The sequence below is a fragment of the Xylocopa sonorina genome, unplaced genomic scaffold, assembly GCF_050948175.1.
Source record: "Xylocopa sonorina isolate GNS202 unplaced genomic scaffold, iyXylSono1_principal scaffold0014, whole genome shotgun sequence".
Taxonomy (NCBI): domain Eukaryota; kingdom Metazoa; phylum Arthropoda; class Insecta; order Hymenoptera; family Apidae; genus Xylocopa; species Xylocopa sonorina.
The window spans coordinates 6835388-6848164 of NW_027490090.1; positions in this window are offsets into that span (position 1 = coordinate 6835388).

Below are 12777 nucleotides of genomic sequence, written 5' to 3' on the forward strand. Positions count from 1 at the left end.
TCTGCAAACGCTATTTCCTAGCGAGGAAGTATCGCATTCATATTCATTTGATGTGTAGACGAGGAATACATAACACTTCGCAAATTATATAATATCTTACCATGAAACATAGAAATGAGATGCGATATCGCGTTTTAAGAAGCATTAGAACTCTATAGCTACGATACCTAGACATCTGCAGACGCTATTTCCTAGCAAGGAAGTGTCGCATTTACATTCATTTGAAGTGTAGACGAGGAATACATGACACTTCGGTAAATCATATTATATCTTACCATGAAACATAGAAATGCTATTGCTACGATAGGTAGACATCTGCAAACGCTATTTCCTTGCAAGAAAGTGTCGCATTTACATTCATTTGAAGTGTAGACGAGGTATACATGACACTTCGCAAATCATATTATATCTTACCATGAAACATAGAAATGAGATGCGATATCGTTTTTTAAGAAGCATTAGAACTCTATTGCTACGATAGGTAGACATCTGCAAACGCTATTTCCTTGCAAGGAAGTGTCGCATTTACATTCATTTGAAGTGTAGATGAGGTATACATGACACTTCGCAAATCATAATATATCATACCATGAAACATAGAAATGAGATGCGATATCGCGTTTTAAGAATCATATGAACTTTATTGCTACGATACGTAGACATCTGCAAACGCTATTTCCTTGCAAGGAAGTGTCGCATTTACATTCATTTGAAGTGTGGACGAGGAATACATGACACTTCGCAAATAATATTATATCTTACCATGAAACATGGAAATGAGATGCGATATCGCGTTTTAAGAAGCATTAGAACTCTATTGCTACGATAGGTAGACATCTGCAAACGCTATTTCCTTGCAAGGAAGTGTCGCATTTACATTCATTTGAAGTGTAGACGAGGAATACATGACACTTCGCAAATCATATTATATCTTACCATGAAACATAGAAATGAGATGCGATATCGCGTTTTAAGAAGCATTAGAACTCTATTGCTACGATAGGTAGACATCTGCAAACGCTATTTCCTTGCAAGGAAGTGTCGCATTTACATTCTTTTGAAGTGTATACGAGGAATACATAACAGTTCGCAAATCATATTATATCTTACCATGAAACATAGAAATGAGATGCGATATCGCGTTTTAAGAAGCATTATAAATCTTTTGCTACGATACCTAGACATCTGCAGACGCTATTTCCTAGCAAGGAAGTGTCGCATTTACATTCATTTGAAGTGTAGTCGAGGAATACATGACACTTCGCAAATCATATTATATCTTACCATGAAACATAGAAATGAGATGCGATATCGCGTTTTAAGAGGCATTAGAAATCTATTGCTACGATACGTAGACATCTGCAAACGCTATTTCCTTGCAAGGAAGTGTCGCATTTACATTCATTTGAAGTGTATACGAGGAATACATAACAGTTCGCAAATCATATTATATCTTACCATGAAACATAGAAATGAGATGCGATATCGCGTTTTAAGAAGCATTAGAACACTATTGCTACGATACCTAGACATCTGCAGACGCTATTTCCTAGCAAGGAAGTGTCGCATTTACATTCATTTGAAGTGTAGACGAGGAATACATGACACTTCGCAAATCATATTATATCTTACCATGAAACATAAAAATGAGATGCGATATCGCGTATTAAGAAGCATTAGAAATCTATTGCTACGATACGTAGACATCTGCAAACGCTATTTCCTTGCAAGGAAGTGTCGCATTTAAATTCATTTGAAGTGTGGACGAGGAATACATAACACTTCGCAAATCATATTATACCTTACCATGAAACATAGAAATGAGATGCGATATCGCGTTTTAAGAAGTATTAGAAATCTATTGCTACGATACGTAGACATCTGCAAACGCTATTTCCTAGCGAGGAAGTATCGCATTCATATTCATTTGATGTGTAGACGAGGAATACATAACACTTCGCAAATTATATAATATCTTACCATGAAACATAGAAATGAGATGCGATATCGCGTTTTAAGAAGCATTAGAACTCTATAGCTACGATACCTAGACATCTGCAGACGCTATTTCCTAGCAAGGAAGTGTCGCATTTACATTCATTTGAAGTGTAGACGAGGAATACATGACACTTCGGTAAATCATATTATATCTTACCATGAAACATAGAAATGCTATTGCTACGATAGGTAGACATCTGCAAACGCTATTTCCTTGCAAGAAAGTGTCGCATTTACATTCATTTGAAGTGTAGACGAGGTATACATGACACTTCGCAAATCATATTATATCTTACCATGAAACATAGAAATGAGATGCGATATCGTTTTTTAAGAAGCATTAGAACTCTATTGCTACGATAGGTAGACATCTGCAAACGCTATTTCCTTGCAAGGAAGTGTCGCATTTACATTCATTTGAAGTGTAGATGAGGTATACATGACACTTCGCAAATCATAATATATCATACCATGAAACATAGAAATGAGATGCGATATCGCGTTTTAAGAATCATATGAACTTTATTGCTACGATACGTAGACATCTGCAAACGCTATTTCCTTGCAAGGAAGTGTCGCATTTACATTCATTTGAAGTGTATACGAGGAATACATAACAGTTCGCAAATCATATTATATCTTACCATGAAACATAGAAATGAGATGCGATATCGCGTTTTAAGAAGCATTAGAACACTATTGCTACGATACCTAGACATCTGCAGACGCTATTTCCTAGCAAGGAAGTGTCGTTTTTACATTCATTTGAAGTGTAGACGAGGAATACATAACACTTCGCAAATCATATTATATCTTACCATGAAACATAGAAATGAGATGCGATATCGCATTTTAAGAAGCATTAGTACTCTATTGCTACGATAGGTAGACATCTGCAAACGCTATTTCCTTGCAAGGAAGTGTCGCATTTACATTCATTTGAAGTGTAGACGAGGTATACATGACACTTCGCAAATCATATTATATCTTATCATGAAACATAGAAATGAGATGCGATATCGCGTTTTAAGAATCATATGAACTCTATTGCTACGATACGTAGACATCTGCAAACGCTATTTCCTTGCAAGGAAGTGTCGCATTTACATTCATTTGAAGTGTATACGAGGAATACATAACAGTTCTCAAATCATATTATATCTTACCATGAAACATGGAAATGAGATGCGATATCGCGTTTTAAGAAGCATTATAAATCTATTGCTACGATACCTAGACATCTGCAGACGCTATTTCCTAGCAAGGAAGTGTCGCATTTACATTCATTTGAAGTGTAGCCGAGGAATACATGACACTTCGCAAATCATATTATATCTTACCATGAAACATAGAAATGAGATGCGATATCGCGTTTTAAGAGGCATTAGAAATCTATTGCTACGATACGTAGACATCTGCAAACGCTATTTCCTAGCAAGGAAGTGTCGCATTTACATTCATTTGAAGTGTATACGAGGAATACATAACAGTTCGCAAATCATATTATATCTTACCATGAAACATAGAAATGAGATGCGATATCGCGTTTTAAGAAGCATTATAAATCTATTGCTACGATACCTAGACATCTGCAGACGCTATTTCCTAGCAAGGAAGTGTCGCATTTACATTCATTTGAAGTGTAGTCGAGGAATACATGACACTTCGCAAATCATATTATATCTTACCATGAAACATAGAAATGAGATGCGATATCGCGTTTTAAGAGGCATTAGAAATCTATTGCTACGATACGTAGACATCTGCAAACGCTATTTCCTAGCAAGGAAGTGTCGCATTTACATTCATTTGAAGTGTAGACGAGGAATACATGACACTTCGCAAATAATATTATATCTTACCATGAAACATAGAAATGAGATGCGATATCGCGCTTTAAGAAGCATTAGAGCTCTATTTCTACGATACCTAGACATCTGGAGACGCTATTTCCCAGCAAGGAAGTGTCGCATTTACATTCATTTGAAGTGTAGACGAGGAATACATGACACTTCGGTAAATCATATTATATCTTACCATGAAACATAGAAATGCTATTGCTACGATAGGTAGACATCTGCAAACGCTATTTCCTTGCAAGAAAGTGTCGCATTTACATTCATTTGAAGTGTAGACGAGGAATACATGACACTTCGCAAATCATATTATATCTTACCATGAAACATAGAAATGAGATGCGATATCGCGTTTTAAGAAGCATTAGAACTCTATTGCTACGATAGGTAGACATCTGCAAACGCTATTTCCTTGCAAGGAAGTGTCGCATTTACATTCATTTGAAGTGTAGACGAGGTATACATGACACTTCGCAAATCATATTATATCTTATCATGAAACATAGAAATGAGATGCGATATCGCGTTTTAAGAATCATATGAACTCTATTGCTACGATACGTAGACATCTGCAAACGCTATTTCCTTGCAAGGAAGTGTCGCATTTACATTCATTTGAAGTGTATACGAGGAATACATAACAGTTCGCAAATCATATTATATCTTACCATGAAACGTAGAAATGAGATGCGATATCGCGTTTTAAGAAGCATAATAAATCTATTGCTACGATACCTAGACATCTGCAGACGCTATTTCCTAGCAAGGAAGTGTCGCATTTACATTCATTTGAAGTGTAGTCGAGGAATACATGACACTTCGCAAATCATATTATATCTTACCATGAAACATAGAAATGAGATGCGATATCGCGTTTTAAGAGGCATTAGAAATCTATTGCTACGATACGTAGACATCTGCAGACGCTATTTCCCAGCAAGGAAGTGTCGCATTTACATTCATTTGAAGTGTAAACGAGGAATACATGACACTTCGCAAATCATATTATATCTAACCATGAAACATAGAAATGAGATGCGATATCGCGTTCTAAGAAGCATTAGAAATCTATTGCTACGATACGTAGACATCTGCAAACGCTATTTCCTTGCAAGGAAGTGTCGCATTTAACTTCATTTGAAGTGTAGACGAGGAATACATAACACTTCGCGAATCATATTATACCTTACCATGAAACATAGAAATGAGATGCGATATCGCGTTTTAAGAAGTATTAGAAATCTATTGCTACGATACGTAGACATCTGCAAACGCTATTTCCTAGCGAGGAAGTATCGCATTCACATTCATTTGAAGTGTAGACGAGGAATACATAACACTTCGCAAATCATGTTGTATCTTACCATGAAACATAGAAATGAGATGCGATATCGCGTTTTAAGAATCATATGAACTCTATTGCTACGATACGTAGACATCTGCAAACGCTATTTCCTTGCAAGGAAGTGTCGCATTTACATTCATTTGAAGTGTAGACGAGGAATACATAACACTTCGCAAATTATATAATATCTTACCATGAAACATAGAAATGAGATGCGATATCGCGATTTAAGAAGTATCAGAACTCTATAGCTACGATACCTAGACATCTGCAGACGCTATTTCCTAGCAAGGAAGTGTCGCATTTACATTCATTTGAAGTGTAGACGAGGAATACATGACACTTCGCAAATAATATTATATCTTACCATGAAACATAGAAATGAGATGCGATATCGCGTTTTAAGAGGCATTAGAAATCTATTGCTACGATACGTAGACATCTGCAAACGCTATTTCCTAGCAAGGAGGTGTCGCATTTACATTCATTTGAAGTGTAGACGAGGAATACTTGACACTTCGCAAATAATATTATATCTTACCATGAAACATAGAAATGAGATGCGATATCGCGTTTTAAGAAGCATTAGAACACTATTGCTACGATACCTAGACATCTGCAGACGCTATTTCCTAGCAAGGAAGTGTCGCATTTACATTCATTTGAAGTGTAGACGAGGAATACATGACACTTCGCAAATCATATTATATCTTACCATGAAACATAGAAATGAGATGCGATATCGCGTTTTAAGAAGCATTAGAACACTATTGCTACGATACCTAGACATCTGCAGACGCTATTTCCTAGCAAGGAAGTGTCGCATTTACATTCATTTGAAGTGTAGACGAGGAATACATGACACTCCGCAAATCATATTATATCTTACCATGAAACATAGAAATGAGATGCGATATCGCGTTTTAAGAAGCATTAGAACTCTATTTCTACGATACCTAGACATCTGCAGACGCTATTTCCTAGCAAGGAAGTGTCGCATTTACATTCATTTGAAGTGTAGACGAGGAGTACATAACAATTCGCAAATCATATTATATCTTACCATGAAACATAGAAATGAGTTGCGATATCGCGTTTTAAGAAGCATTAGAAATCTATTGCTACGATACGTAGACATCTGCAAACGCTATTTCCTAGCAAGGAAGTGTCGCATTTACATTCATTTGAAGTGTAGACGAGGAATACATGACACTTCGCAAATCATATTATATCTTACCATGAAACATAGAAATGAGATGCGATATCGCGTTTTAAGAATCATATGAACTCAATTGCTACGATACGTAGACATCTGCAAACGCCATTTCCTTGCAAGGAAGTGTCGCATTTACATTCATTTGAAGTGTATACGAGGAATACATAACAGTTCGCAATTCATATTATATCTTACCATGAAACATAGAAATGAGATGCGATATCGCGTTTTAAGGAGCATTAGAAACCTATTGCTACGATACGTAGACATCTGCAAACGCTATTTCCTTGCAAGGAAGTGTCGCATTTAAATTCATTTGAAGTGTGGACGAGGAATACATAACACTTCGCAAATCATGTTATATCTTACCATGAAACATAGAAATGAGATGCGATATCGCGTTTTAAGAATCATATGAACTCTATTGTTACGATACGTAGACATCTGCAAACGCTATTTCCTTGCAAGGAAGTGTCGCATTTTAATTCATTTGATGTGTGGACGAGAAATACATAACACTTCGCAAATCATGTTATATCTTACCATGAAACATAGAAATGAGATGCGATATCGCGTTTTAAGAATCATATGAACTCTATTGTTACGATACGTAGACATCTGCAAACGCTATTTCCTTGCAAGCAAGTGTCGCATTTACATTCATTTGAAGTGTAGACGAGGAATACATAATAGATCGCAAATCATATTATATCTTACCATGAAACATAGAAATGAGATGCTATATCGCGTTTTAAGAAGCATTAGAGCTCTATTGCTACGATACCTAGACATCTGCAGACGCTATTTCCTAGCAAGGAAGTGTCGCATTTACATTCACTTGAAGTGTAGACGAGGAATACATGACACTTCGCAAATCATATTATATCTTACCATGAAACATAGAAATGAGATGCGATATCGCGTTTTAAGAAGCATTAGAAATCTATTGCTACGATACGTAGACATCTGCAAATGCTATTTCCTAGCAAGGAAGTGACGCATTTACATTCATTTGAAGTGTAGACGAGGAATACATAACACTTCGCAAATCATATTATATCTTACCGTGAAACATAAAAATGAGATGCGATAACGCGTATTAAGAAGCATTAGAAATCTATTGCTACGATACCTAGACATCTGCAGACGCTATTTCCTAGCAAGGAAGTGTCGCATTTACATTCATTTGAAGTGTAGACGAGGAATACATGACACTTCGCAAATCATATTATATCTTACCATGAAACATGGAAATGAGATGCGATATCGCGTTTTAAGGAGCATTAGAAACCTCTTGCTACGATACGTAGACATCTGCAAACGCTATTTCCTTGCAAGGAAGTGTCGCATTTAAATTCATTTGAAGTGTGGACGAGGAATACATAACACTTCGCAAATCATGTTATATCTTACCATGAAACATAGAAATGAGATGCGATATCGCGTTTTAAGAATCATATGAACTCTATTGTTACGATACGTAGACATCTGCAAACCCTATTTCCTTGCAAGGAAGTGTCGCATTTACATTCATTTGAAGTGTAGGCGAGGAATGCATAACAGATCGCAAATCATATTATATCTTACCATGAAACATAGAAATGAGATGCTATATCGCGTTTTAAGAAGCATTAGAACTCTATTGCTACGTTACCTAGACATCTGCAGACGGTATTTCCTAGCAAGGAAGTGTCGCATTTACATTCATTTGAAGTGTAGACGAGGAATACATGACACTTCGCAAATCATATTATATCTTACCATGGAACATAGAAATGAGATGCGATATCGCGTTTTAAGAAGCATTAGAAATCTATTGCTACGATACGTAGACATCTGCAAACGCTATTTCCTAGCAAGGAAGTGTCGCATTTACATTCATTTGAAGTGCAGACAAGGAATACATGACACATCGCAAATCATATTATATCTTACCATGAAACATAGAAATGAGATGCGATATCGCGTTTTAAGGAGCATTAGAAACCTATTGCTACGATACGTAGACATCTGCAAACGCTATTTCCTTGCAAGGAAGTGTCGCATTTAAATTCATTTGAAGTGTGGACGAGGAATACATAACACTTCGCAAATCATGTTATATCTTGCCATGAAACATAGAAATGAGATGCAATATCGCGTTTTAAGTATCATATGAACTCTATTGTTACGATACGTAGACATCTGCAAACGCTATTTCCTTGCAAGGAAGTGTCGCATTTACATTCATTTGAAGTGTGGACGAGGAATACATAACACTTCGCAAATCATGTTATATCTTACCATGAAACATAGAAATGAGATGCGATATCGCGTTTTAAGAATCATATGAACTCTATTGTTACGATACGTAGACATCTGCAAACGCTATTTCCTTGCAAGCAAGTGTCGCATTTACATTCATTTGAAGTGTAGACGAGGAATACATAACAGATCGCAAATCATATTATATCTTACCATGAAACATAGAAATGAGATGCGATATCGCGTTTTAAGAAGCATTAGAACTCTATTGCTACGTTACCTAGACATCTGCAGACGGTATTTCCTAGCAAGGAAGTGTCGCATTTACATTCATTTGAAGTGTAGACGAGGAATACATGACACTTCGCAAATCATATTATATCTTACCATGAAACATAGAAATGAGATGCGATATCGCGTTTTAAGAAGCATTAGAAATCTATTGCTACGATACGTAGACATCTGCAAACGCTCTTTCCTAGCAAGGAAGTGTCGCATTTACATTCATTTGAAGTGTAGACGAGGAATACATGACACTTCGCAAATCATATTATATCTTACCATGAAACATAGAAATGAGATGCGATATCGCGTTTTAAGAAGCATTAGAAATCTATTGCTACGATACGTAGACATCTGCAAATGCTATTTCCTAGCAAGGAAGTGTCGTATTTACATTCATTTGAAGTGTAGACGAGGAATACATAACACTTCGCAAATCATATTATATCTTACCATGAAACATAAAAATGAGATGCGATATCGCGTATTAAGAAGCATTAGAAATCTATTGCTACGATACCTAGACATCTGCAGACGCTATTTCCTAGCAAGGAAGTGTCGCATTTACATTCATTTGAAGTGTAGACGAGGAATACATGACACTTCGCAAATCATATTATATCTTACCATGAAACATAGAAATGAGATGCGATATCGCGTTTTAAGGAGCATTAGAAACCTATTGCTACGATACGTAGACATCTGCAAACGCTATTTCCTTGCAAGGAAGTGTCGCATTTAAATTCATTTGAAGTGTGGACGAGGAATACATAACACTTCGCAAATCATGTTATATCTTACCATGAAACATAGAAATGAGATGCGATATCGCGTTTTAAGAATCATATGAACTCTATTGTTACGATACGTAGACATCTGCAAACCCTATTTCCTTGCAAGGAAGTGTCGCATTTACATTCATTTGAAGTGTAGACGAGGAATACATAACAGATCGCAAATCATATTATATCTTACCATGAAACATAGAAATGAGATGCTATATCGCGTTTTAAGAAGCATTAGAACTCTATTTCTACGATACCTTGACATCTGCAGACGCTATTTCCTAGCAAGGAAGTGTCGCATTTACATTCACTTGAAGTGTAGACGAGGAATACATGACACTTCGCAAATCATATTATATCTTACCATGAAACATAGAAATGAGATGCGATATCGCGTTTTGAGAAGCATTAGAAATCTATTGCTACGATACGTAGACATCTGCAAATGCTATTTCCTAGCAAGGAAGTGTCGCATTTACATTCATTTGAAGTATAGACGAGGAATACATAACACTTCGCAAATCATATTATATCTTACCATGAAACATAAAAATGAGATGCGATATCGCGTATTAAGAAGCATTAGAAATCTATTGCTACGATACCTAGACATCTGCAGACGCTATTTCCTAGCAAGGAAGTGTCGCATTTACATTCATTTGAAGTGTAGACGAGGAATACATGACACTTCGCAAATCATATTATATCTTACCATGAAACATAGAAATGAGATGCGATATCGCGTTTTAAGAATCATATGAACTCTATTGTTACGATACGTAGACATCTGCAAACGCTATTTCCTTGCAAGGAAGTGTCGCATTTACATTCATTTGAAGTGTAGACGAGGAATTCATAACAGTTCGCAAATCATATTATATCTTACCATGAAACATAGAAATGAGATGCGATATCGCGTTTTAAGAAGCATTAGAACTCTATTTCTACGATACCTAGACATCTGCAGACGCTATTTCCTAGCAAGGAAGTGTCGCATTTACATTCATTTGAATTGTAGACGAGGAATACATGACACTTCGCAAATCATATTATATCTTACCATGAAACATAGAAATGAGATGCGATATCGCGTTTTAAGAAGCATTAGAAATCTATTGCTACGATACGTAGACATCTGCAAATGCTATTTCCTTGCAAGGAAGTGTCGCATTTACATTCATTTGAATCGTAGACGAGGAATGCATAACACTTCGCAATGAATATTATATCTTATCACGAAACATAGATATGAGATGCAATATCTCGTTTTAAGAAGCATTTGAATTCTATTGCTTCGATACGTAGACATCAGCAAACGCTATTTCCTTGCAAGGAAGTGTCGCATTTACATTCATTTGAAGTGTAGACGAGGAACACATAACACTCCGCAAATCATATTATATCTTACCATGAAACATAGAAATGAGATGCGATATTGCGTTTTAAGAAGAATTATAACTCTATTGCTACGATAGGTAGACATCTGCATACGCTATTTCCTTGCAAGGAAGTGTCGCATTTACATTCATTTGAAGTGTGGACGAGGAATACATGACACTTCGCAAATCATATTGTATCTTACCATGAAACATAGAAATGAGATGCGATATCGCGTTCCAAGAAGCATTAGAAATCTATTGCTACGATACGTAGACATCTGCAGACGCTATTTCCTAGCAAGGAAGTGTCGCATTTACAATCATTTGAAAGGTAGACGAGGAATACATAACACTTCGCAAATTATATAATATCTTACCATGAAACATAGAAATGAGATGCGATATAGCGTTTTAAGAAGCATTAGAACTCTATAGCTACGATACCTAGACATCTGCAGACGTTATTTCCTAGCAAGGAAGTGTCGCAATTACATTCATTTGAAGTGTAGACGAGGAATACATGACACTTCGCAAATCATATTATATCTTACCATGAAACATAGAAATGAGATGCGATATCGCGTCTTAAGAATCATATGAACTCTATTGCTACGATACGTAGACATCTGCAAACGCTATTTCCTTGCAAGGAAGTGTCGCATTTACATTCATTTGATGTGTAGACGAGGAATGCATAACACTTCGCAAATTATATAATATCTTACCATGAAACATAGAAATGAGATGCGATATCGCGTTTTAAGAAGCATTAGAACTCTATATCTACGATAGGTAGATATCTGCAAACGCTATTTCCTTGCAAGGAAGTGTCGCATTTACATTCATTTGAAGTGTAGACGAGGAATACATGACACTTCGCAAATCATATTATATCTTACCATGAAGCATAGAAATGAGATGCGATATCGCGTTCTAAGAAGCATTAGAAATCTATTGCTACGATACGTAGACATCAGCAAACGCTATTTCCTTGCAAGGAAGTGTCGCATTTAAATTTATTTGAAGTGTAGACGAGGAATACATAACACTTCGCAAATCATATTATACCTTACCATGAATCATAGAAATGAGATGCGATATCGCGTTTTAAGAAGCATTAGAAAGCTAATGCTACGATACGTAGACATCTGCAAACGCTATTTCCTAGCGAGGAAGTATCGCATTCACATTCATTTGAAGTGTAGACGAGGAATACATAACACTTAGCGAATCATGTTATATCTTTCCATGAAACATAGAAGTGAGATGCGATATCGCGTTTTAAGAGTCTTATGAACTCTATTGCTACGATACGTAGACATCTGCAAACGCTATTTCCTTGCAAGGTAGTGTCGCATTTTCATTCATTTGAAGTGTAGACGAGGAATACATAACACTTCGCAGATCATATTATATCTTACCATGAAACATAGAAATGAGATGCGATATCGCGTTTTAAGAAGCATTAGAACTCTATTGCTACGATACCTAGACATCTGCAGACGCTATTTCCTAGCAAGGAAGTGTCGCATTCACATTCATTTGAAGTGTAGACGAGGAATACATGACACTTCGCAAATCATATTATATCTTACCATGAAACATAGAAACGAGATGCGATATCGCGTTTTAAGAAGCATTAGAAATCTATTGCTTCGATACGTAGACATCT